General features: G+C 39.8%; 2 long non-coding RNA genes across 8 annotated transcripts in view; one reads left to right on the top strand and one right to left on the bottom strand.

The window, feature by feature from the left end:
• The window catches only part of LOC121037880 (uncharacterized), a 157,119-nt gene that overhangs the window by 117,003 nt on the left and 13,685 nt on the right, over positions 1-26,431 (bottom strand). For 6 of the 7 annotated variants that reach the window (XR_005794039.1, XR_005794037.1, XR_005794040.1 and 3 more), the window contains one exon: positions 12,164-12,298. This is a non-coding gene — a long non-coding RNA (uncharacterized LOC121037880). Of the gene's footprint in view, positions 1-12,163; positions 12,299-19,570; positions 19,925-26,431 lie in introns of those variants that run through there. The other variant, XR_005794042.1, reaches the window with a different exon arrangement.
• LOC121037881 (uncharacterized) lies at positions 3,498-4,081 on the top strand. The gene is made up of 2 exons (XR_005794045.1): positions 3,498-3,673; positions 3,769-4,081. It is a non-coding gene; the product is annotated as an uncharacterized LOC121037881 (long non-coding RNA).

The following is a 26,431-nucleotide window of genomic DNA, read 5'->3' as shown; positions in this document are numbered from 1 at the left end:
TTTTCTTTTTTTTTTTTTTTTATTTTCTTTTTTTTTTTTTTAATTTTTTTTTTTCAATGTTTATTTATTTTTGGGACAGAGAGAGACAGAGCATGAACGGGCAAGGGACAGAGAGAAAGGGAGACACAGAATCGGAAACAGGCTCCAGGCTCTGAGCCATCAGCCCAGAGCCCGACGCGGGGCTCGAACTCACGGACCGCGAGATCGTGACCTGGCTGAAGTCGGAGGCTTAACCGACTGCGCCACCCAGGCGCCCCTCAAGTTTTCTTTTAAAGCATTCTTGAACCTCCGCTTTTCCCTCAGTGTTCCTCCCTAAACCTTTGCGCAAGCCCTGGGTGTTCCAAATGTAAGACAAGAAATCATTCATTTCTGGAATAAGTAAGGGTCCTTGAAAGTAAGAGGGGAAACTATGAGGGAAAGTCTATTGATTCTGTCAGAAATCAGCAGTCCAGCCCTTGCGTTTTGGACAGGGTCACCATGGTATTGCCAAGGGGCTGCTTAACCCAATCTGATCTTTTTTCATTAATTCACCTATTTACCTATTCATTTATTCATTCAATAAATGTGTCATGCAGATATTACGTGCAGAATTCTATGATCGACATTAAAGACAAATAAAAGGCAAATGCACTCCAAAAAATATAGGTTGCCAAGAAGAGTCAGGCTCACCTTAGTTTAACTCATTTCTTGTCTGATTAACTGCAAAAGCATCCCACCCAAGTATCTCCCTAACCCACTCTCCACAGATATGTTCAAATGCAGTTCTGTTGTGACAACTATTACAGCTTTCCCCTTACTACAAGATGAAGCCCAACATTCTTTTAATATAGGATTTAAAAAAAAATTTTTTTTAAGGTTTATTTACTTTAGAGAGAGACAGAGAGAAAGCAGGGGAGGGCAGAGATAGAGGGACACACAGAATCTGAAGCAGTCTCCAGGCACTGAGCTGTCAGCACAGAGCCTAACGGAGGGCTCGAACTCACAAACCACAAGATCATGAGCTGAAGTCAGACACTTAACTGATGGAGCTGCCCAGGCATCCCTGAAGACCAACATTTTTAAGATGGTGTACAAGGTGCCTGAGAATCTTGGTCTGGTCTTAATCTTACACCCTTATCTTGCACCCTTCTTCCTTTATGCACTGAACTTTTTCATTCTGGCCTTACTTTTTTAATAAATTTTTAATTTGGAATAATCTTAGATTTGCATAAAAGTTGCATAGATAATAGAGAGTTCCTATATACTGCTCATTCAGTTTCAGTTTCCCCTAATGTTACCATCATCCATTACTGCAATGTTTGTCAAACTTAGAAACCGTTAACATTAAATTATTCTTTTTTAAAAATGTTTATTTATTTTTGAGAGAGAGAGAGAGAGAGAGAGAGAGCAAGAGTGAATGGGGGAGGGTCAGAGAAAGAGAGGGAGACAGAATCCAAAGCAGGCTCCAGGCTCTGGGCTGTTAGCACAGAGCCCGACATGGGGCTTAAACCCATGGACGCAAGATGATGACCTGAGCTGAAGTCGAATATTTAAATACTGAGCCACCCAGGTACCCCAAAAGCCATTAACATTAACATGTGTACGTTCCTATTAACTAAACTCCATTCGTTGTTCAGATTTCACCATTTTTTTCCTTTAATGTCCTGGTTCTCTTTCTGAATCCAGCCACCCTGGCCTTCTTTTTAAATTTGTATCCCATTATGCAGTCCTTATATATTCCACTGCATTGCTTAAAACAGGGCCTTTTAAATTTTTTTTTTCAACGTTTATTTATTTTTGGGACAGAGAGAGACAGAGCATGAACGGGGGAGGGGCAGAGAGAGAGGGAGACACAGAATCGGAAACAGGCTCCAGGCTCTGAGCCATCAGCCCAGAGCCCGACGCGGGGCTCGAACTCACGGACCGTGAGATCTTGACCTGGCTGAAGTCAGACGCTTAACCGACTGCACCACCCAGGCGCCCCTAAAACAGGGCATTTTACCCTCACTCCTTGCTCTGGCCCTCTTTGGTATGTGGTTCAAATCTGAGCTCAAAAGCTCAGCCCCACTTTCTTGGGGCACCTAGGCAGCTCAGTAACTTAAGTGTCCAACTCTTGATTTCATCTCAGGTCCTGAGATATAGACTGCGTTGAGCTCCACAAGCTGGGCATGGAGGCTACTTATGATTCTCTCTCTCCCTTCTCCCTCTGCCCCTCCCCTGTTTGCTTGCTCTCTCTTGCTCTCTCTCTCTCTTAAAAAAAAAAGTCACTTTCTCATAGGAGCCTCTCTGAAGTCTGAGTCTAAGGCTGGTTTCTGTGTGATAAGCCTTCATACAATCACTCCTTTGTAGCACTTTCTTCAATCTATCATTATACCCTCCTTAATTATTTAATTCCAACCCTATTTGCAACGAGACTCTAAGGGCCATGAAGGTATAAAGCCTGTCTGTTTTTCCTAATCATTGTACCCCCAAGATTTAGTATGTTGTGTGGCACAGAGTAGGTACTCAAAAAATGTATTAAATTAATCAACAAATGAAGAATAAGGACAGAGATAAATTAAGTGATAACGGGAGAAACACATCATAGAACATCAAAATGAGTGATAGAGACAATATAGACAATCACAGGACTTCAAAAGAGAAAAAGATCAAAGTGAGAGATAGAATTACGGAAAGACTTCATGGCAATAGAGAGTGGCATTTTACCTGGATCTTTTATTCATGCAATTAACAATTATTGAGCACCTACTAAGTGTCAAGCCCTTAAAGTGTTTTTTTTTTTTCATTTTAAGCAAGGAAGTGATATGATCAATGTGACACGTAAAAATAATGTAGCAATATGGAGAGTGGATTGGAGCAGAAAGAACCTAAAAATTGAAAGAAAAAAAAAAAAACAGATAATTATCCACCTAAGAAACACTAGGACTTGAACCAAAGGAAATATTGAGGAGGAGGATTCAACAAGGACTTGTAGATAACAAAGAATAGAATAAGAAATAAGAAATTCTCAGTAGGTGAGATGGCAACAAGAACAAGTTATAAGTTAAAAATTAGCATGGACACTTGGAATACAGTGAAAATACTTCCAGGTTGAGGTCAAGGCCTCATGATGGAAGTAGTAGAATAGCAACTTGGGTAGATAAATTCTGCTTTGAAAAGTCAAGGAGATTGGATTTTATTATACTAGTAATGAGCCATTAAGCAATAATGACATGATGAAAGTGAAATATAGAATGAAGAGAATTTAGACAAAGAAAGGTGCATTGGAGAGGCTGCTGAAGCAATCTAAGCACCTGCTAAACATTAGAAACATACAGGAAGTGGCATATCTACAACACTTTTGAAAAGATTGATTTATAAGTGCCCAAATCAGTATCCAATGTAGTATCTCGTACAGATACTTTGTCCTCAATAGTTTTTAGTTGACTTACTCTTTGTTATGGAGAAAACATCCTAGAAGGCTAGTATATTTTGAATATCCATAAATATTCATTCAAAAACCTTTATATGACAAGTATGTAGAGCATACAAAAAAAATTGTACACACATGGTCTTCTTTTTTTCACTTTTTCAGCTTTCAGGAGAAATGAATATATGTGACATACTTGATGGTCATCATCCTCCAAGATGGCCCCAGGGATCTCTGCTCCCCTGGCATTCCTACACCGTGTAGTCCCTCCCACATTGTATGAAGGTTTGTCTGTGACACCAGGGGCATAGAGAAGAAGTAATGGTTTATCATCACCCCAAGTACATTATATAGCATGTTCTGTTTTGGCTTTCTCTCAGATCACTCATTCCGTGGAAAGCCAGCTGCTATGTCTTGAGGTCATTCATGCCACCTATGAGGAGACACATGCGGTGAAGAAGACAGACCTCTGGACAACAACCAGTGAAGAACTGAGGCCTGCCAACAACCACATGAGTGAGCTTTGAAATGGATTTTCTACCCCCAGTCAAGGCTTGATGTGACTGCAGCTGTTAGGACAGCTTGACTGCAGCCTAGGAGACCATGAGTTAGAACCACCCAGCTACAGCACTTCCCATTTCCTGTGCCTTAGAAACTGTGAGAGACAATAAACTGTGAGAGAGTTGTTTCAAACTGCTTACATTTGGGGTAATTTGTTACTGAGCAATGGATAACTATAACACCCTCATGCGATTAAACATTGAAAACTACCCAAAAAATCATGGTTCCTTCTCTATCCTAGCTGCTAAGAAATACAAGCTAAGTATTATTCTTAATTTTAGTTGCCTTTCTCAATCTGTAGTTGTTTGCTTTTCCTCCTTGTCGATCCCTTTATATTTTGGTTCCCATCCTTTACCTTCTGCCCACTAATTTCGGTTTTATTTTACCTACTCATTGTTGTAAAGCTTTTTTGGAAATAGATGCAGGATAAAACCACTAAGTAAAGATAGTAGGCATTAGATAGGAGCCCATCCACCATCAGAGAAACCATAATCCCCTTGGAATGAAAAGAGAGCAAGTCATAGGACACAGTCTATTACTAGTATTTAACCACATAAAGGTTGCTAATAGAATTCAAAGAAAAGGAATACCAGAAGAGTTGTGTTTTAAGTCAATTTTCCCAGAAGCCGACCTTGAGATAAGATTTGCATTATGAAAATACTCTCAAAATGAACTGCTAAGGGAATGAGGAAAGTGGGACAGGGAAGGGGCAGAAGCCAAGCCAGGGTAATATTTCAAAGTCTCACAGATGATGGTTTCAACCTGATCCTGCATCAGAAGTCTGGAATGCACTGAGGCAGAGGAGATGAGCTTCCGTACTTCTACACCAGTCACCCATTGGCCACAGGCATCTGTAGGATACATAAGTGCCCAGGCACTCCAGCTGTCTATAGGGCCTCTTGAACATTCAGGCCAAGTGGTTACAGTAGCCCGAGGAAAGTCCTCCAAAGAAAAAAGGTGACTGTGGTCAGAAGGAGGAGCACAGTGAAAACAAGGAGAACACACAGAAATTGTAAAGAGATGTGAGGCCATCTGCAAAGTTCTGCTCCGTTAGAGAAACTTCCATTCAAGGAGATGGCTCTTCACCTGTACTGTCCCTTACCAGACTGGGTAAATTAGGATAGACATGAAGGAGAAAGTATTTTAAAGAATTTACATGAGAGAACTAACCAATTACAAAATGAGCAGAACCTCTCAGGCACTCTAGAATGATTTGGTATTATAACTTAGACTCTTAATTCTGTTTCTAATCCCAAGGAGGGATCTTGAACCCATCTCTTATTTAACTTATTAATTCACATCATTTGTCTTTAGAAAAGAGGTAGCGAGAGGTTAAAAACAAAAAATCTCATGCTTCTTTCAAGCCTTAGCAATGCTATTTTTTATCCATTCCAGTTCTAAAATATAAATACAGCATAAAACCCTGAGCTCAACCTTGAATAAAAAGAACGCCTGGTGGAAGAGGATGAGGCCACACAAGTGTTTTAAGACTTTCTCTTCTAGGGGCGCCTGGGTGGCGCAGTCCGTTAAGCGTCCGACTTCAGCCAGGTCACGATCTCGCGGTCCGTGAGTTCGAGCCCCGCGTCGGGCTCTGGGCTGATAGCCTGGAGCCTGTTTCTGATTCTGTGTCTCCCTCTCTCTCTGCCCCTCCCCCGTTCATGCTCTGTCTCTCTCTGTCCCAAAAAAATAAATAAACGTTAAAAAAAAATTAAAAAAAAAAAAAGACTCTTCTATTATTGCTCCCAGTTTGCTAAAATTTGGAAACCATTTCAAATACAAGCCATTTAATAATGTCTCTTTCTCTCTCTCTCTTTCTCATCTGCCCCCCCTTTTTTTTTAATTTATCACTGACAATCCTAGTGCTTTAATAATTTTTCCTCCTATATACGCTTTAGGACATAATCTAACTTTATCTGGAGTTGAGCATAAGAGCATAAATCATTAAGTCCCTGCTTGCCCGATCAAGAGCCTATCTTTCAGAAAAATCAGGCGTCCAGGAACGGCCATTTAGAGAAGCTCTATTTTCTGGCCCTCCATCAGGGTTGCAGACATCTCTCCCCAAGGATTCATCAACCGCCAAACAAAGAGGAAGGCAGGTCAATGACACCAAAATCTGCACCTTCAGCAGCTTCAGAAGTCTCTGACTAGAAAAAATAAAATAAAGAAAGAAAGAGAAAGAGAGAGAATGGGAAAATAAAAAACCATACAATCTCAAAGGAACTTTAACAAATGGTCTCGGAATTCATAGGTTACATCCTGGAAAGGAGACTTTCAAAACCCTTAACAAGCAAGTTTCTGGTGCTATAATGATGGGCTACCAATCAGCCTAGATAGATACCAGTCATTATTGTTTTATTAGCTAGAGTCCAGTTTTGTGTGCTATTCTATCATTTTGACAAAAGGGCTTCTTCATGATACGTTTTATAATGTTATCATGACTTCAATGTGTATAAACCATACTGAAAGATTCACATGTATAGAATGTAGGCACTGACTTCCAGTTGAATCTTTCTTTCTTTCTTTCTTTCTTTCTTTCTTTCTTTCTTTCTTTCTTATGTTTTCTTTATTTCTGAGGGAAAGAGAGAGCATGAGTGGAAAACGGGCAGAGAGAGAGGGGGACAGAGGATCTGAAGTGGGCTCTGTGCTGACAGCAGTGAGCATGATGTGGGGCTCGAACTCACAAATCGCGAGATCATGACTAAGCTGAAGTCGGACACTCAACCAACTGAGCCACTCAGGTGCCCCTTGATTATTCCTCTTTCAATTTGTCCTCAGATACCCTTGTACTTTGGCAAAACCAATTTATACCACAAAAATGATAGAATTCCAACCCAAAACAGGAACCATTGCTTTGAAGAGGATTGCTCATCTCATAGGTGAGAAAGCTGAGAATCAGAGAGGTTTAATAAACTGCTTACGGCCACACAAAGCCTATAGTAGAAGCTCAGATACCTGTCTCTCTATCCAAAGCTTTTCCAGTTATATCACAGTTTATCTGAAAAGGTTAGAGACATATTTAAACTCCAAAGTGGTGGTGTGTAAGATTTGAAGATTCTTTTCAGGACAAGACACAACCCACTGAAACTCAGAGAGATGAAAGGCAAAACTCTATTACTTCAACTCCAAGTGAGAGAAGGCTGCCAGGCAGGGCCACATAAGTGATTGGACCAAGTAAAGTCAGGCTGGAGACGGAGGATGCGGCTTAAGTAACGCAGGTAGGTTGGGGTTAGCTAGGTTTTTTGCGCCTCCTATGGATCGGATCATTTGAATAATTCCTCAGTTCTGAGGGTATGGGTGTTCCCTTGTTGTTTGGTGTCTGGTCCGCAATTAGGGTGGATGCAGAGTAGGCCTGGAGGGTGGGAGATCCATAAGGGAAAGGTGAAGATGTTGGACTTACCTAGTTGTTTTTCTTTGAGAACAGAAACTGACCAGCCTTCAACCGTAGCCTGAAGACAAACAACAACATCTCCAAAAATTTGTATTACAAGTGGTTATGAATAAAGTGTTAGCCCTAGGCTAAACCACACATACCCGGAGAAGCAGCTGTGAAGAAAAAATAAATTAAACAATACCATTAAGAATCAAAAGACCTGAGGTGGAGTCCCTCTGCCACTCATTTGCTATGTGACTTTAGGCAAGTTATCTAACTTCCTCTGTACCTCAGGCTTTTCATCTCTGCATTGAGATTTCACATAACTTACCTCACTGGGTTATTGTGGAGGATAAACTTAATAAGGTGTATTTAACAAATACATGTATTTTGTGTGTTTACATAAAACACAAGGAATTTTTGTCCTAATCACGGGCCCCGTACAAATGTAAGGATATCCAAAACATTTTTAAAGGACCGCATTCTTATCACTACATGTATGTACAAGCCTTCTCTCGGGGAGTGTCTTTTTACCAACAAATAGACAGAGCTATAAATTGTGGATTCTTGATATAATAGATCAAGATAGTCCTTCCAATCTGTTATGTTCTATTGCCTCAATATAATAAACTGCCAAGACAATATCATGCATCATATTAGTAGCAGATTATTCAGTGAAACTCCCAAGGAACAGAACTCACGGCTCACAGACAGTAGCTTTCATCCTTTGTTATCTCATTCTTCTTTATAGAGTCCTGAGTTTTACAGAGTAAGAAAAACCTTAACTTACAATAATCAGAAAAAAAGATATGACTCATGAAAACAATACAAATTTTTAGAAACACAAAACTTTAAAATTATCAGGGGTAACAGCAAGACAAAAATAAATCATTTTGGACTTAGAAGAACTATTTTTGGGGAAAAGATTTATAAGGAAGATCAAGGTAGGGGAGTGTGGATATAAAACATTCAGAATTCTTTTCCAGACATTCAGAATTATGATGATACTCAGTTCATTTTTCTCAGGAATCACAGATGTTTTGATACTAATAAAAGTGACTCCGATTGGGCTCACCATGGATTCTTTCCCATTCTTCCCTCATCAGAAATGGGTAGTAGAGAAGGAAAAGACCTATTAGTTATAACCCTTACATTCTCTCAAAAGAACTTTCTGAGAAGAACTCAAAAGTTTCTAAGAGATTAAGGTGTTGTGTTTTCTTTTGTCTTGTTTTGCTTTTTATCCTTTCACCACAAAAATAAGATACGGGTAAATTATTCAACTATATATTTTTTTCAAAGCATTATAGCATATACTCTTAAAATGCTTACAAAAAAAAAAAAAATGGTTTGCAGAGTTCAGTTCCAGAAGAGTATCACATATAATGAAGCCCAGCCCAAACAAAAATTTCCAATTGTTACTTACAAATCCTGGGTATCTAAGGGCATCCACTAAAAATACATAAAAGCTCTCATAATGTGTTTTCTCATCTACTCTGTAACCTTGAAACCTGTGGGAGTCCCTCACTATCATAGTCTGAGTGGATCTAATCTCTTACCACTAACCTGTCTTCCAAGAACTCGCTATATCGGTGGCAAGAACTAGGCCCACATATCCACCACAAATCAGTCACTAATGAGCGGAATGAGACCACAATACATGGCTTAGACAAATCAGGAGTTATTGCTGAATCACGTGAAAAAGCACTGGACACATCAAGTTCTAAAATGCCATTGGGTAGGAACCCAGAAAGGTCTGTTAGCACTACCATTTCTTGAGTACGGCATGTAGTATCTTAAATACAATATCTTATTTAGTTCTCAAATGCCCATGGGGTATTCATTACTATCCTCATTTTACATTTGAGAAAACAGTTGCAGAAAGGATCAATAACATTTCCAATGGATCAATAATATGCTCGACGTCACGCCGCTTTTTTTAGCGGAACCAGAAACCATAGCTAGGTTTGTCTGATACCAAAACCTTTGCAGTTACCCAGTGTGCTGAACTTTGAAGTAAAAGCTTCAGCAGCTATCATTTCTGTTGGATCATCATAATGAGCTGTTGTTGAATCATCCATGTGTTTTCCTTGGACGTTCTTGGCAAATAACAGAGGAAAGATACTGAGCTTAAGATTCTTTCTAGTTTTCCCAAAACCCACACAGTCAGATTCACCTATGTGGAGATTACTCAACAAAATGGCCATACGGAAAAAGAGAGAGAACCAGAGGACTGCCACGAAGTGCTGGGAACAATGGAGTTATTAGGAGGAGATAGCAAAATATCATTGATTCACTGGAGAAAATGTTCCCGTTCTGATCCTCACATGCTGATACTACAGATGGACCCAGCTTAGCTGAGGCACGCTCTGTGCTTCAGCTGTTTACTTAAGCAGCACCGGGGTTCTCAGAAATAGTTGCTATGCCAACCAGCCCTAGGACTATATATACATTCATGACCGGGGCTTATTCTTAGGGCTTTGTTACCTCTCTTTCAAAAGTTTGAATCTCCTATTGCTAAACTGCTTGCATTCAAGCATCACAGCCTCCGAGAGGCAGCTTCCTTTTCCCGAGCAGGTGACAAACTCAAGTGGAGGTTTGCAGCCTAGGTTGAGCCACCCTTTGACGTCACAGTTTTATAGTCAGGGACCAGACTGCTCTATTTGCCCAGACCTCTGAAGATTCGGTGTTTAAATGATAAAGGGCAGTGCCTTTTGTCATCTACTATTAACTGTCACCTGTTCATGTGACCACAGAAGTTCTCAGAGGAGAAATAAAGCAAGCTTTTGAGGTGCCATGATTATCGTGCTTTTTCCATTTCTTTACCACATTTTTAAGGGGACACATTTCAGAATAGTGTCAGCCAACAAATTTGGCCAATCAATCCACCTCAAGTCTCCAGCTAGAGCTGCATTTAAATAAACCTGTAATGTTGAAAGCTGAATAGAGAAAGCTCTTTAATTACCTTTTCTCCTGTTTCTGTTACTTTGATGGCTTTTGTTCAAACGCGTCTGAGTTTTCAGTCTGTTTATTTTATAATTATTGGATGATTACATGCAGCACTGCCGTTTCCATTAGATTTCGATGGCTGATAAAACCATTGTTGACAGGGAGCACGCAAATGAACTTGGGGAAACCAGATTAGTAATGTTTGTGTTGCTGCATTTAAATAAAATGAAATGTCCTGGTAGCAGTGTGATCAAATCTGAAAATTTTGTTATAAAGAAAGAAAAAGCAGCTCTGTGAGAAATCAGGTTTTCAACAGAGAAGCTGTTTCCTGTTGAGACATCATTTTAAATCCTCAAGTGTGCAGCCATTTCTCCTTCAAACAGATTATAAAACCACAAAACAATCATATAATCTCTTCTAACAAGAGGTTTACAGCTAGACAGATTGCTTTAAAGGAGAAAGAAGTAAAAGGAAGTCAAGATCTAAATACTGATAATACATGCTAAATCCATTTGAATTGATAAGGTAGAGGAAGCATGGTGATAAAGCTTAAGGGGTTAAGACTTTACGTTCACCCAAAGATCAATACCTAGGGAAGAAGAAAACTTGGAAACGTTTCCATCCCCAATTAACAACTAAAATCTACATGGCAGATGAGGCAAAGCAGAAACAGACAGGCTATTTCCCCAGAAACAGACCCTGCTCAAGCAGGGCTCAGGCTCGCTTTGTTATCGATGTAACAACTGTGCGAATGACAATCTTTAAGTGCTAAAATATTTGCAAAAAGGAATGAAAATCTGCTGTTTCTCTCAAGTCATTAAAGCAAAGCCAGAGAGTTGAAACAAAACAGAACCGCATATGGTTGGCCAAACTGAACAGAAACTAACATCCACGCAGGGCGCCTTAGCAGCCATGCTCCGTGGTTGGTGCTGTGCCACCACGACCCCTAAACTGCCAGTTTGGAACATGTCACCCATATAGCTGGTCAAGGACAGAGCTGGGATAAGGACCCAATGCCTCTGCTTTTGGCCATTTGGCAATGGCAGGCTATCTAGTTTGATTTCGTCTTGTACAACATTCAGTTATTGCATCAGTCTACTGTTTCCTGCTCCTTACCATCTTCATTCAGCAGAATCCAGGATCTGACCTCTTCACCATGAAAGCTCAGCCAGGGCTGGAAGTGAGTGAGCAGCACCACCTACCACCTACATGTTCACCTGGCCTGATGTTAAATATCTTGGAGAACAAAACCTAGAATGGTTGACTACACTTCTGACCATTCATTGAGATGGTTTGAAATAATAGAATAACTCGGGCTAATAACTACAGAGTGCTTTCTATATGTCAGGCCCTTTTCTAAGATTATTATTGTATAGATAGCTCATTTAATCATCTCAACAACCTGAAAAGTTAAGTACTCTTATTTTCATCCTCCTTTTCTTACAGATAAGGAGCAAAGGGGCAGACAAATCTCTCAGCTACTAAGTTCAAAGAGCCAGATTCTGACCTAGGCAATCTTGCACCAGAGTCCACACTCCTACCTGATGATATTTACTGAGACTGTAAGGATAACTGAGTGTGCATATGATCGTGCATCATGCACATTTAAGTGGTGCTTGCATCTAATTGCATATCTCTGGTCCACTGAACAGTAAAACAAAATTGCTTTTCTCTTACCTATTGCTTTCCATGATTACCATTACTGATAGTTGGCCTGATAAAAATGTGTTTCTAATTGTTATTGAATGTATAGAATTGCCAACATTTCTATGTCCCAAATTTATGAATGATATATTTGTATCCAGTTTCACAAGTACATTGCTTGTATTCTCTACTTTCACACTAAAGGAAGCAGCTCTATAAAAATAACACCTGTTTGTAAAGTTTTCTATACCTACCTTTCGAATGGTGTACAGCATTGCATTTGGTCCTCCCAGCAAGTCAATGAAGTGACGTAGGTGTTATTTTCTCAGAACGCAGGGACAAAGGAGTAGGCATGGGAAAATCAAAGACAGTAGTCACCAGTATCTGTTCTGGAAAATACAAGAAGAAGAAATATCATGGAACCAGTAACTGAAAAAAGTTAAGCTAGCTTGCCCATACCAAGTCGAGTGCAAAGGATGGTTTTTCCTGGAGATGCCTATTAGCCAACAAATCACAGTGATTGTGTTCTGTATGTCATACCATGGGCTAGGGGGAGTTAGCTCAGGAGGAGAAACCAAACTCTCTAAACTTGAAGAGCTTCCAGTTTGAAAAAGAGACAGATGTATGTAAGTCAATATAATTTTTCTTAACATTTATTTATTTTTGAGACCGAGAGAGACAGAGCATGAATGGGGGAGGGTCAGAGAGAGAGGGAGACCCAGAATCCAAAACAGGCTCCAGGCTCCGAGCTGTCAGCACAGAGCCAGATGTGGGGCTCAAACTCACGGACCGAGAGATCATGACCTGAGCCGAAGTCGGACGTTCAACCGACTGAGCCACCCAGGCGCCCCTGTAAGTCAATATAAATAAGAACAAGATTTCACATAGCTGCATTTTATGTGCCAGGGAGAGATGCCTGCAAACTCTCACTGCCTTCCAATGTTGTGAACACTTTCACTCCAACAGATGACCCACACGTGATTAGTACTAAAGAAATTTTAAATGATTGAATTGTTATTGAGAAAAGAATAAATAGCATAATAATAAAGTCACTGGAAGAATCTTGAAACAGATGGAAAAAGCTTTGTTTTCATGAGTACAATAACACTGTAGTTTGAGGAGCTGTTGTAATCCAGTCGCTGCTGGAAGTTGGAAGCCATTTAAAAAGTTTCCACTGTGTTAACTCAGGACCAAGGTCTGAAATGAAAACTAGTGATGGAGTTTGAGAGAGGCATGTGCTTACCCAGCAAGTCTAAGAAATCAGGAAGAGTAAGGACTGTGCCGCCTTGGTTTCTTATTTAGCAGTAGAGCAAGGTGGAGAAGAGGAAGATTTTTTAATGATAAAACTTCCCCATGGTATTTTGAATATGAAGATAACTGCCTTTCCCTGTTACGATCTTAGTCGCGTGTTTTTATACTGGTGATAGGTATGGCTTATTCATGCACTCTCATACTTGACCCCTTCCTCCCACTCCAAGTCTCACTAAACATCACACATTTACAATCACAGAAAAGAACAAAACAAGCCCTGATAGACTGGGTTAGGGCATACATGTGAGACCCGTCTGGGGAAAAGAAAGAGAGCTGGCTTTTATCAACACATTACAATGGAACAGACATCCCACCAAGAGTACCCAGATTCTAGGCCAAGGGGGTTATTTCAGGGGTCAGACTAAAATAGCTGCTTTTCTGCTTTTAATTTCAATTACCTATGACAGCCTCCCTCAGTGCAGCCTACAAATGAATAATGATCCAGAAACTGAGAAGGTGTAAAAAGTTATGCATCTTGTCAGAATTTTGTTTAGTACACGTGGAGTTTAAAGTCTTACTATTCAGTAGTGGCCTTAAGACAGCATGCCAATTTCTCTGGATGTCTGTTTCTTCACCTGCAAAAGACTGGATTGAATTGGGAAAGATATCTGCTCCAAGGAGATGAGCTAAAACTCTGTGATGCCAGCACTGCGGCATGACTAAATAGTCCACAATATCTTGCATTTCAGTGACGTGATTCACTCAAGCTATTGTCTCATCATGTAATAAAGGCAGTTGGTCCAGTAAACAGTATTTCTGTTTAATATTTAAAGACCCAAACACTTAGTTTGGTGTAGTATTACTAGCATTTTGTTTATTGAAAAGTCTGCTTTTCTGCTTCTTCTCAAATGTAATAGTTTGTTCACATGGAATTTTCAGAAGAAGGATGGGGAATTATCCAAAGGAAGAAAGATAGCCTATATTCTGTTTCAAGTCAGATTCATATTTTAAGCTTCACCATTGCATTTTAAGTCTTGCAGGACATATTGGTAATCAAACTGCAAAATATCTAGGAAAAAAATCAAATCACCTCCTTTTTCTCCTCTCCTACCTCTTTTTTAGAGGAGATGGGACAAGGGAAGGGAGAAGAAATGAGACGAAAGGAAGGGAGAGGAAAATCTTTTCCAGATTTCAAACTATCACAATCCAAATGAAAGGTCTTGCCATTCTTGCCTTTTAAGCAGTCGGAGTTTGGAGTCAAGCCCTTCTCGAGGGCATGTTTCTTGCCCTCCTCCTCTGTACTGATTGCACCTCTGTAATCTCCCCACTCAGTTCTGTTTTCTTAGCGCTCCCTCTGCCCTCAGCATCTCTGCTGTGATTGCTCTGGCCTTGTTGGCTCCCGCCAAGCTACCTCTGCTCCTCCCTTATCCTCTTCCTCCATTTCAGTAACCCCTTTCAGTGCCCTCCTCCGCTCCCCCCCTCACCCTTGTGATCTTTCTGGTCTCTGCAGCTTTTCCTATGATCACTCTCCTCAGTTTTTCTCTGTGATTTCTCTGCCCTCTCTGGCTCTCTCAGCTTTCTTTAGAACTCAGCAAACCTCATAAGGTTCAGAGATTAATTTCAGTTTGGATAAGCACCCAAACTTGTGAGTGCGTATGCCAATTCTTTACTGAAACTCTTTGGATCTAAAATCTCGCTGGGAAGGCCAGCCTTATAAAAGTTTAAGTATTTGGAGTTTTATCAAGAGAATAATTTCCCCTCAAACCCTGGTCTTTCTGCTTCTTATTTGGGGGAAGGTGAAAAGACAATGGCTATTGTTCACTCTGCACAGTTTATCTTCTTTCATTTGACGTGGGCTATGCATGATTAGAAAACACAGCAGGGCCCTGAGAAGGGATGCAAACAACCATTTTTGATTCATTCAGTAAAGACTTATTTGATGCCTACTATGTGCTGGAAATGCAGAAAGCTGGACTTTACTTCAATCTCCACGAGATACTTCTAGATTTACTTTCCATAAACATACTTTACAGATTGGATACTTTGTGTGACCTTAGATTGGAGATGTCAAAAACGTTACCTCATAAATCTCTCCACCATTCTTGTTCCACTGCCTAGATTTTAATTTAAAGATTGGATATTATTACTTACTTCCTGTTACTTTAAAATGTGTATTTCTATTATTCCTATCACAGGGCATCTTAGGTGCTTTTAAATCAAAAGTTTTCATGGACTCTCCCTTTCTGGGTCAAATCCATACCATACAGAATAAAAGATGAATGGAATGGCAAAAGTAATTCTTTTTGCTTGATGTTTCCATCCAATACCAAGTACACTTCTGTGTTTCTCTTCTTTTACAAAAATTTCTTAGGAAAATTGGAAAACCGAATCTTTATAGTCAACACTAAACCAGATTGCATAATCTGAAAATATTTGAAATGTTGAGCCAAAGGGTAAACTCTGTCTTTTATCCTACTAATATTTGGGTATTTTCTCTTCTATCCCTCTGTTATAAGAATCTCAAACCAGTGATTCATGGGCCATGGCTGCCAAAAGATGTGTTTTATTTGCCTGTAAAATATTTTTAGATTTGTATATGAATTCTCTTGCAGTCTGATAATCCCCATTCTGCCACACTCTCCAGTAATATCTATTGTTACATTCATGTTATACTTCATACATTTACATACTCACCTGTTCCACAGGCATTTGGTTTATGGTTCCTAAGTAAAGTTGGACAAAATGGGAGTGAGATTTGGAGGGACATGAGCTTTTGATAATAGCTCAAAGCATCCTAACAATAGGTTTGCTTGAAATGGAGTAAGAAGATGAAAAGCTTGATTAAGGCTCATTCTCCCACACCTACATATGGATGAATGAACAGGGTGACCTGAAGGAAGGAAGCCATCCTATTTTGTTGATAATTCACAGGAGAGCCTTCTGCAATGTTTGGGATGAGTAAGCCTGCATACCGAGAAGAATTCTCTCCTTTAGTAGACACTAGCAGGGATACGCACATTCCCTTAAAGATGAAGATGTTGCTTTCAACTTGGCTCAGGATCAGGAAAATAGTATTTATAATTAATCTCTTAAATCAAATTGCATGGATTCTTTAGACTGTCTTTTATGGTTTGGTAAGGTAATGTCTGAGTAAAATGGCAGTGGAATTACAAGAATTTGTCCATTTCCTCAATTTTGGCAAGATCCTACCTATGTAGAAACTGTCACTGACAATTGCAAATGCTTCGAGGAAATCAAGGGCCAGAAGTAAGTTGAACCCAGACTGGATATGATACTTCTTTACTTGCTCTGTGTAGCCATCTCACTTGAATTCTGTATCAGGATCTTAAATTATGTTTCTAGTTTGAAAGAGGACAGGGTGGTGTGCAGTACAGGATTAACCTTGTCCAGACCAAGGTTTGGTGTTTGCCATCAGCGCTTGGAAAGTAATCTCTGAACCTCTGAAATGTCGTTTCTGATAAGAATGTCTTTGTTCACCATTGGGATTTGAGCCATGCGAGATAGACTATGGTAACAAAGTGATTTCTGGCGGAGAGCTTTGTTCCATACGGTATCAGCTGAACCTCTGCAGGGGCTGGAGACTAAGTTTAGCTACATGGATGATCAACCGTGTCTTTGTGATCAAGCCCCAATAAAACTCTGGCCACCAAGGATCAAGTAAACTGGTTGGCAATACTCCATGTGTATTGCCACACAGTGTTGTTGAGAGAAACAGAGGCTGTCCACACAACTCCACTGGGAGACCACAGGGAGCACCATGCCTTATATCCTGGATCCTGCCCTATTGGACTCTTCCTTGTGTTAAATTTTATTTGCATCCTTTCGCTGTAACAAACCGTAAGTATAACAGCTTTTCTGAGTTCTGTGAATCCTTCTAGTGAATTATTGAACTTGAGGATGATCTTGGGGAACTCAGAACTTGCACTTGGTGTCAGAAGTGAGGGTGATCTTGGGGAACTCCTGAAACTGCAGGTGGAGAGGGGTGGAAGGATTAGGGAAGAATCTATTATATCTCCAGCATGTCTGCAGTGAATTTCTGAGGCCTTTATCCTTACAGAATCCCACTGTTGTCAGAAGACAGAGTGTCCTCAGACTTTGAGTCCTTATCCAGCTCACAGAAAGGGGTCTGGGCATCCATGAAATCTAGCCCAAATTTCTAAGCAACAACACATGGATTCTTCTCCATCTCCCCCGACCTTGGCCCTACCAAGAGAAAGAAAGGAAAGCCAGCCAGCTCCTCTTTCTTTCCTGCTCAGCGTCTTATTCTGTAATTTTTTCTAAACCTGCTTCTCAATATCATCTCATTAAGGAAAAAGATAATTACCATATTAACATCTTGCCTCCCAACACTTAGTGGAGTCACAAGCATTTAACTTCACACTTAAAAGAAATGGGTACCAAGGTATCTGACACCTATTATTCAAATGCAAATCTCCTAGTCTAGCTGAAAACTCAGTTTCTTTTCATTTCTGACTACAAAGAACAGATGGCATTTTCAGGGAACTGATCTAAAATTGCCTGTGGGACTGGAGGAAAAAATACAGGTATGTGTATAGATCCACCTTAGAAAGTAACAAATTATATTTGGAAAATAGACATCTAGACTAATTCCACCTGCGATACTAATAACATGCTGCCAAACACTGGAAAAGCTCTTTCCGTACCTAGCACTTCCCTTTTTAGTATAAGGCTGTGAGCCCTAGAGAGAAATACAGGATGCCCAATGGCACACACCCAGGGATTCCTCCCTCCCAGTACATGGTCCACACAATAATCACAAGGCACCACAAGTGGGGAACACAGGACAGACTCCAGGGTGGCCGCTGCTCCTATTCCAACCACTTAGTGAAGGATTGCCAAGTAGCTGTCACTATGCAGAGCGCATACATTATCTCCTTTAATCTTCCAACAGCCCTGGAGGGAGAAGGTGTTATTCTTCCCATTTTCAGAGATGAGGAATCCAAAGTTTAGAGATGCTAATGGGCCTGCCCAAGATCACAAAGCTAGCCACAGCCAAATCCGCATTCCAGCCCAGCTCTGTCCACCTAAAAACACTTTTTAATCTCTGCACATTCGGCATTCTGGTTAATTATAGACACTGATTATAGCAATTTATCCTATATATCATTAATGGATTGCTAATTTTCAAAGAATTAAAGTCCAGGAAAAGACCCTTAAGACTAAAAGTACTAAAATTATACAGAATATAATCAAATTTTTCTTGGATGTTTCAGATGATACGTTAAGCCCTGGTAATGTCTCAGGTGCATCATCCTACAGAAGAGTGATTGTGCTAATGAAGTGTAGGTCAAAAGAATAACAGATAAATCAGCTTCCACTTACACATAATCACTATCCTAATTCTCATAAATACTTTTGCAGAGTTCATGATGTAGTGATCTACTAACTTTTTTTCAATTCAAGTTAACAAATCTTTATCTAGTGCTTTCTCTGTGCCAAGCCCTGTGGTAAGCTCTGGGCAGCAGTAATAAGCGTGATATAATGCCCGTCCTTAAGGAGGACACATTCTGACTTTGGAACACTCCATTATCCCCCTTGCAATAGAATTACCTTGTCAATATTTAATTGGCTGTAAGTGGAATATTAACAGCAGCAGATCTACATTTTAAAAAATTACCACTGGTATGTCCACTGATGTTGTAAAGGTGACTAAATACTACTTTTCTCTTCTCTTCTGCATGCTACCTTTTTAAATGAGCTATAACTACCTCCCATGTCACCCAAGCTTTTTTAGAAACTCACCCCCTTCCGCCAGCCGCCACCCCCCCACACACTCCCCTTAGTAAATAAATCATTCGGTATGGTAGTTGTTGGTGGCAATATCTGGCATCTATCACCGATGCATATTCACAGGGATTTTGCAAAAATCTCTCTTACGACTCTTGGGAGGGAAAGGAAGCAGGGAACAAAGGCAGAAGGAAGGGAGGAAAGGAGCATAACCTTCCCTTTGGCAGATGTCTGGGAAAAGGAGACTCTTTATGAGATCACTGCATCAAAGGGAAGTAAGAAGTTTCTGGGCTGCCAGTCACAAAGCCACCAAAAACTCACTTTTAATGAAAAAAGAAACTGTTAACTCCTGCACTGTTGTAAAATACTTACCAAAGACACCTTCCCTGCTAAGTGCCATTCATTTCAGGAGTGAAATGCTGTAACAGAGAAAAATGCCCAGGGCAACTGGGAACCAGAGAAGGAGGGAAGTGTGTGGTTCAACTGTCCCTGTAGGGGAGGGAAAGCAAAGTGTCTCTTTCCTTGACAGCTACCCCACTTAACTACTGTGCAGTCAGCCCTATTTGGCACCAGTGAAAATTCAGCCTTCCAGCAGATTCCCTGCCATCTGCCTTATGACTCCCAGTCTATAGTCAACACACCTTGAATGCTTAAAATCTGCAACACTCCCAAGGGCTGCCTTTTTGGGGCAATTAGATGATCCATGGAAAGAAAATCTTTACTTTGCCACTTGGCTTCAGTTTCCAAATTGAGTCGAAATTCTGGAAGCGAATTCAGATAAACATTATTTCCTGATTTTTTCTTCTTCACCTTGGTGTTTTTTTAGTACCCATAGCCAGCGGCCATGGAAGCTGAGGGAGTGACAAATGGCCATCGGGAAGACTTGAGTCTCCAGGAAATCAGCAGAGACGTTATTCAACTGACAAGGCAAAAAAGGGAGAAATGAAAACAGAAACAAAATAAGTTCAGTTTTTGGCCCCAGGGCTCTACCAGGTATCTGCCAATCTATTCACCCTGAAATCTGAAGAGATTCCAGATGGAAATGTTTTCTTTTTTTTATTATTATTATCTCTTTACTTTATCGGGATGTTAGTGGTTACTATTTGAAAGTTTCCTTGTATAGGGTTAAGAAAGAAGCTAAGACAATTGCTCAAAATCTATGAAGAGAAGTGGGAAAGCTTGGGCATTTACTCACTTAGATCACTGGAGTATACATCTCAGTAAAGCCAAGATCTGCTCTTCCGAAATGTATCCATTTTCCACATGAAGGAAAGGCAGGCATTTCGAATTTTTTTTTTTTTTTTTTTGGTTCAACATTGTTTTTCATAGGATTGAATACAAGCAAAAAATATCTTCCTGATCCATTTGGATTCTAGCTGTGACCATGCTGAATGACTTATGCACTAGTCCAGGCAAGGCCGGGAAGTGTAGATAATTGGTATCTTTGCAATGTGAAAAGTCTGGTGGACAGTGGGATGGATGTTAGAAATCACGTTTTGTTTTTTTAAGGAATCTATTTTTTTTTTAATGTTTATTCATGTTTGAGAGAGAGTGTGTGTGAATGGGGAAGGAGCAGAGAGAGAGGGGGACAGAGTATCTGAAGCGAGCTCTGTGCTGACAGCAGCTAGCCCAATGCTGGGTTTGAACTCACAGAGTGTGAGATCATGACCAGAGTTGGAGGTTTAACTGACTGAGCCACCCAGGTGGCCCTGTTAGAAATCATTCTTTGATGTCAAACTACTATCATCCTTCCCACAGTTTTTTTTTTTCCTCATGACTCTCTGGTAATTTTTATCTACTCCCCTTTGTTAAATGCTTCCTCTGAAGATAGACTAATAAACTCCTTAAACCTTTTCAGTTAAGATCCACATTTATCAGATTCATAGCTGTACTCATTTTCTTAGGCACATACTTGAAGCGATCATCAGCTCAGATATAAATAATGACTGTGAACAACTGTATTTTTCAATACAGTATTTAAAAATACACTAAAGCTGAAACAAAAGTTTCCTAGTTAAAATAGGAAGTGACCTAGTTTCAACCAAAAATATATTCACATCATACCACACCCATGTTCCAAGGACAGTTCGCTAATTTCTTAAACACATTTAAAACGCAACATGTTTTTCTATAGCCTCTTAACATGTATTTCAATCACTTCCATTCAGAATGAAACTTAGATTAGCTTTACAATCAATACTCATCTTCCATTCTTTTTTAGATCTTTTAGAGACAAGACTTATTTCTCTATGTTGAAAGACTCTTACTTGCATTAAGAATTTCTACTCTGTCAGAATCCAGATCAAAAGGCACAGGCATGGTAACATTTTTTTAACCGAAAACTGAGTGAATGATCCCAAATGTATGGCTTGTACTTATCAACTTTCAATTCAGAGTCCTAGACCAGCAAACAGTGTCTCCCCAGCTTCTTGTTCCCTGTTGCATTTGTGCGGTTTCTCTCATTAGCAGTTCCCAGAAGCTAGAAGTGAGTTCCACAGAAGGGACTGATGCTTTGAACTCAATAGGTTTCTTCAGGGTAAAATTTTACACCAGGGCTCCAATTAGAACCTAAGGCTGATTACTTGCATTTATAGGTCTCCTGTCTAAATCCTAGCTCTCTTCATCACTGGGTCGATGTTTCTTCACTAGATGATTAATTGTAGGAACATTTCCATGGTTCCTCTTTAGAGGTCTTCTATTGCTTTGGGGGAAACTCTAAGGGTTTTGCTTTAGCAAACCAAGAAAATGCCTAGGAGTGTGAGCTCTGGAGCTACCCTGCCTCGATTTATAACCCAACAATATCACTTACCAAGTGTCACCTTGAGCGAGTTGCTAATCTTTTCAAAATCTTAGATTCCTTATGCATTAAATATAAATACTTAATTGTACTGACTTTAAGGATTTCCTTTAATGATTAAATAATCTGTATAAAACCTGACAACACTAAAATATTGAGTACAGCACTCAAAATAGCAGATATTATAAGCTATTATTATGTATATTAATATATATATATTATTAGTTTTTTCTGGTTCACTGGAGTCTCATCAGGGTGTAACACAAATTGTATCTTGAAAATCTCTCTAAAGTAGTATGTATTCTTTTAGGTGCAGAGTCTTGAAAAGACATCATCTGCAGGAAACTGTCACCACCCCCATTGATATCTTTTCTGTGTGTCTTAGGTCACTTACTGCATGCAGACACCTGCAACTCTCTGATAAGGATTTTTCATCTGGCAGTGGGAGCACCCTCAGTCTTTGGTTGGGGTCAACAAGAAGTCTGGAGGTTAATGTCTCTCTGAATCCTCAAACAACGACAAACAAGGAGTTGAACGGTAAATATCACTGCTTCCTTGGCCATCAGTTGGGATAAATGAGACATGTTCTCATTGTCTTCTGGAGTTCCCTTGAGGGGCTGAGCTCTAGATATCCTCAGAGATAACCAGCACAGGGTATATTTTTTATTGTCTTCATTCTCTTTCCTGATTTATGTCTCCACTTTCCCAGTATTTCAAGGGATGACCTACCAAATTCATTAGTTAGACTTGAACCCTTATCTCAGAATCAGCGTCTGGGGAACCCAAACCAAGACATCTTTAGATAAATCCATTATAGCCACGTTTTCATTCAATGAATATGGAAACAAATTATTCCTCTTTGGTTGGGAACTTGGTAATACAATTGACTTGGTTTAAAGATTATATACGATAGGGGCGCCTGGGTGGCACAGTCGGTTAAGCGTCCGACTTCAGCCAGGTCACGATCTCGCGGTCTGGGAGTTCGAGCCCCGCGTCAGGCTCTGGGCTGATGGCTCAGAGCCTGGAGCCTGTTTCCGATTCTGTGTCTTCCTCTCTCTCTGACCCTCCCCCATTCATGCTCTGTCTCTCTCTGTCCCAAAAATAAATAAACGTTGAAAAAAAAATTATATACGATATACACGTGTATACATGTATGTGTGTATGTATTCTTAGAGTTGAAACCATAGTGGAGCTCAACAGTGTGGTTCTGCCTTCCCATTCCAACTTCCAGAAGTTTCTCCATTCCTCTAAAAGTTTCATGTAGAATATGGGTCTTAGATCTTCCTCTTCTCTTCCCTTGTTGAAAAAACTTCACCTCAGAGCAGTAGCTGAGGCCAGATGATGCAGGTAGCTTTGCATGGGAAAGGAGGGAGGCCAAAACAGCAGCACATGGGCATTTAGAACATAAGTAAGATGAGAACAGCTGAAGGACTGGGGGAGGCGGTCTAGAATGGCAAGTTGGAACCCATGTAGAACATATCTAGCATGCAGATTATTGTTTCTAAATACTATTTGTTGTAAAAGGAACCAGGGCTGATTCCATCATTGAGGCTGGAAAACTTCAAGAAAATCTTGTGGCCAGGATGAAGTGGTCAAGGAATGATGGAAATGTGTCAAAAAAGGAGACAGGGGTCATCTGGAAGAGCTCCTACTGGTCAAACCTGAGATGATTTAAGCATCGAAAGAAATACTACAGTAGCAAATTATAACTGTTGAACAAAATATAAATCTGTGAGTTCATATAGATATTAACTAATTAAATTTGATGAAAAACAGGATATTTACAAAATCCTAAAGTATCTCCCACACAAAACACTTAATTACAAAGAGAAAAAGAGTAATATTGCTGTGGAGAGCCTTGGCAGACACTATCTTACTCAAGTGATCAAACTTAATAACATTAATAATGGAACAAATCAAAATTTTATAAAAAAGGAGAGGATGCAATAAGAGACTTTACCACGGTGATATTCCTACTGAAGATGATATTCATGAAAAAAATCATGCAGAAATATTTATAAAACATAAAATTGAACGACATTTCACTAAATTCCTGACATTCAAAAATATTAGGTCATAAAACTTGAGGAAGAACTGACAAACTTTTCCAGACTGAAGGGGACTAAAAGATACAACAGCAAAAGGCTGTTTTTTTTTTTTTTTATTTTACATATGTTATTTTACATAATTCTTCCTGGACTCTTCCTATAATGGACATAATGGAGAAACTTAAATGGGGTCTAAAGATGAGATAGTAGCAATGCTCATTTCCTGATTTTGATGGATACAATTTGGTTATACTGGAAGAAGCCCTTCTATATAGGAAATACACACAAAAATATGACACTCTCACATGGCACAGGGTAAAAAAAGGTATATTTGCACTATTCTTAATTTTTTTCTGTAAATTTAAATCTTTTTCTACTATAGTACTCAGAGAAAATACCTACAGCTACTGTTATCTAGAGATATTCCTCGAAAAATCAGTAAATTGCCACACGACCCCAGTCAACAAGCTCTATCAACAAAACACAGGTTTTGCCAGGTTTTCAGTGCCTCACACTAAAGTATGACTGATCAACCATGTGTCAGCAAACTTTTGTGGAAGAATTACACCATGCCAAAAGAAACCAGTAAAAGACAAAAGAATTCAGAAGAAAACAATATACATAGGAAAAAGAAAGGATTATTTCATTTTTTTTTTAACCATATTATGGAGCATTCACAGGTTTGCCACAAAGTCCCCACACGCAATCGTTACTGTTTTTTTTGAAAGAGCTTTACCATTTTCAAGACAAATTTTGATTTTCCCCATGTTCTTCTAGACATACTCTCCCATGTTGATAGTTGAAATTGACTAAAGCAATAGGCAATTTTATTTTTAACAGATTTGATAGAGCTGAAAATCATGAATCAAACCTAAGTTTACTGTCCAGGCTTTAGAATCAGACAGGCTTGGGTTTGAATCATAATCTACCAATCATATTGGATGTACCTCCTGATTCCTCTTTCCTCATTGGCAAATTGTAATAATAATACCTATCTTCACTGCATGGATGTGAAAAGTAAGTAACTTTCCCTAGCACATAAAAGGTGCTTATGGAATGGTGCTATTGACAATGTTATGATCATTCACCATGAGCTTCTCATCTATAGGTCTTTGTTCTGGAAGAGGCCCTGAGCTCATCATTTGGCTTGATCATGCTCTGTCAAAGAATGCCCATCAAATGTTCTCTGATCACTCCACTGTATTTATCACACTTAGTCCACAAACTGCTATCTATGCCCAATTTCCTAGTTATTAGACTATTGTCTCTCCACATCAAAACCTATTCTATACTGTTTGGTAATACTAAGGCTGAGACTCTAAAAATGTTCCTTTGGGGCGCCTGGGTGGCTCAAGCAGTTAAGTGTCCGACTTTGGCTCAGGTCATGATCTCATTGTATTTGAGTTCGAGCTGCGTGGACAGCTTGGAGCCTACTTCAGATTTTGTGTCTCCCTCTCTCTCTCTGCCCTCCCCCACTCACACTTTGTCTCTCTCTTCATAAATAAACAGTAAAAAAATTTTTTTTAAATAATAAAAACATTCCTTTGCCTTTGCCAGTGGCTGCCTGTTCAGCTCGGCCACAAGGGGGCTCTAGAGGGAGACTGTTCCTTCCTGTTTGCATCCTATTGCCCTTTTGGTTTTCTGTCATTGCTTTACTTTCCTCTTTGTGTTACTCTAGCAACCCTTCTTCATCCTGACAGTAGCTGTTTGTCCCAGTATAGTAGTTGACTGCAGTTTGCAACACTCAAAGCACCCAGCCATGCCACAACCCTCAGAGACAACAGCTCTGCCCAGCCCTTCCTCCAAGCCACTTAGCATTTAATAATGGCAACCCCTTCCTTCTCTCTACATCCCCAGGGTTGTGCTTACTGTTCTCGTTTTGTCTTTTCCTTTCTTCAGTACCTGTTAACAATAGATCTCAAACAATTGTTTCCATTTTTTGTTCTATTAAAATAACAAGTGTGTATTTTACCTCTAGACTGAACTCTGAGTGATATGTATACATTATGCAGCCTTCTTGGATTCCTCTTCAGACTCTATTCCAGGATCCCCTCTATGAATAATCTTGTGCCACAAACATGTTTTTTACCATCCCATTAGACATGGGAATTTCTCAAATAACTTTGATCTCCATGACTACTGTTCATAGCTCTCTTTCAAAGAAACACTGGTCACCACATCTGATCTTTCCACTCATGACTGCTAGCCCTTCCGAAACAGACACATGCTTGTACCTGGGTGCTACCAACTGTTTCTCCTAGCTTCTTACCTCTCTGAAACAACACCTATAAAAGGTTCTTGAGTCAGCCTCACAACATAGCAGAGAAAATTGTTGAAACCAAAGATAGTAGAGATAGGTAGACAGAACTGTATGTATCATCATTATCACTTATTCTCCCTCTCTTCTGTTTCTCCCATCTCCAAGTCACTCTACAGAGGTTGTATTTTTTTTTTCAAATATCATTTTCATCTTAGCACTGCCTTCCTCAAGAATGATTCCCTACTGATACAGGTGTGCTTCTCTGAAGTGGCACATGCACCCCAATGTTTATAGCAGCACTGTCAACAATGGCCAAAGTATGGAAAGAGACCAAATGTCCACTGATGGATGAATGGATAAAGAAGATGTGGTGTGTGTGTGTATATATATATATATA

This window comes from Herpailurus yagouaroundi, unplaced genomic scaffold (genome assembly GCF_014898765.1).
Source record: "Herpailurus yagouaroundi ecotype Mexico unplaced genomic scaffold, PumYag 164, whole genome shotgun sequence".
Classification (NCBI taxonomy): domain Eukaryota; kingdom Metazoa; phylum Chordata; class Mammalia; order Carnivora; family Felidae; genus Herpailurus; species Herpailurus yagouaroundi.
Note: the sequence above shows the minus strand (reverse complement) of the source record. Positions and strands in the feature narration are given on the sequence as shown.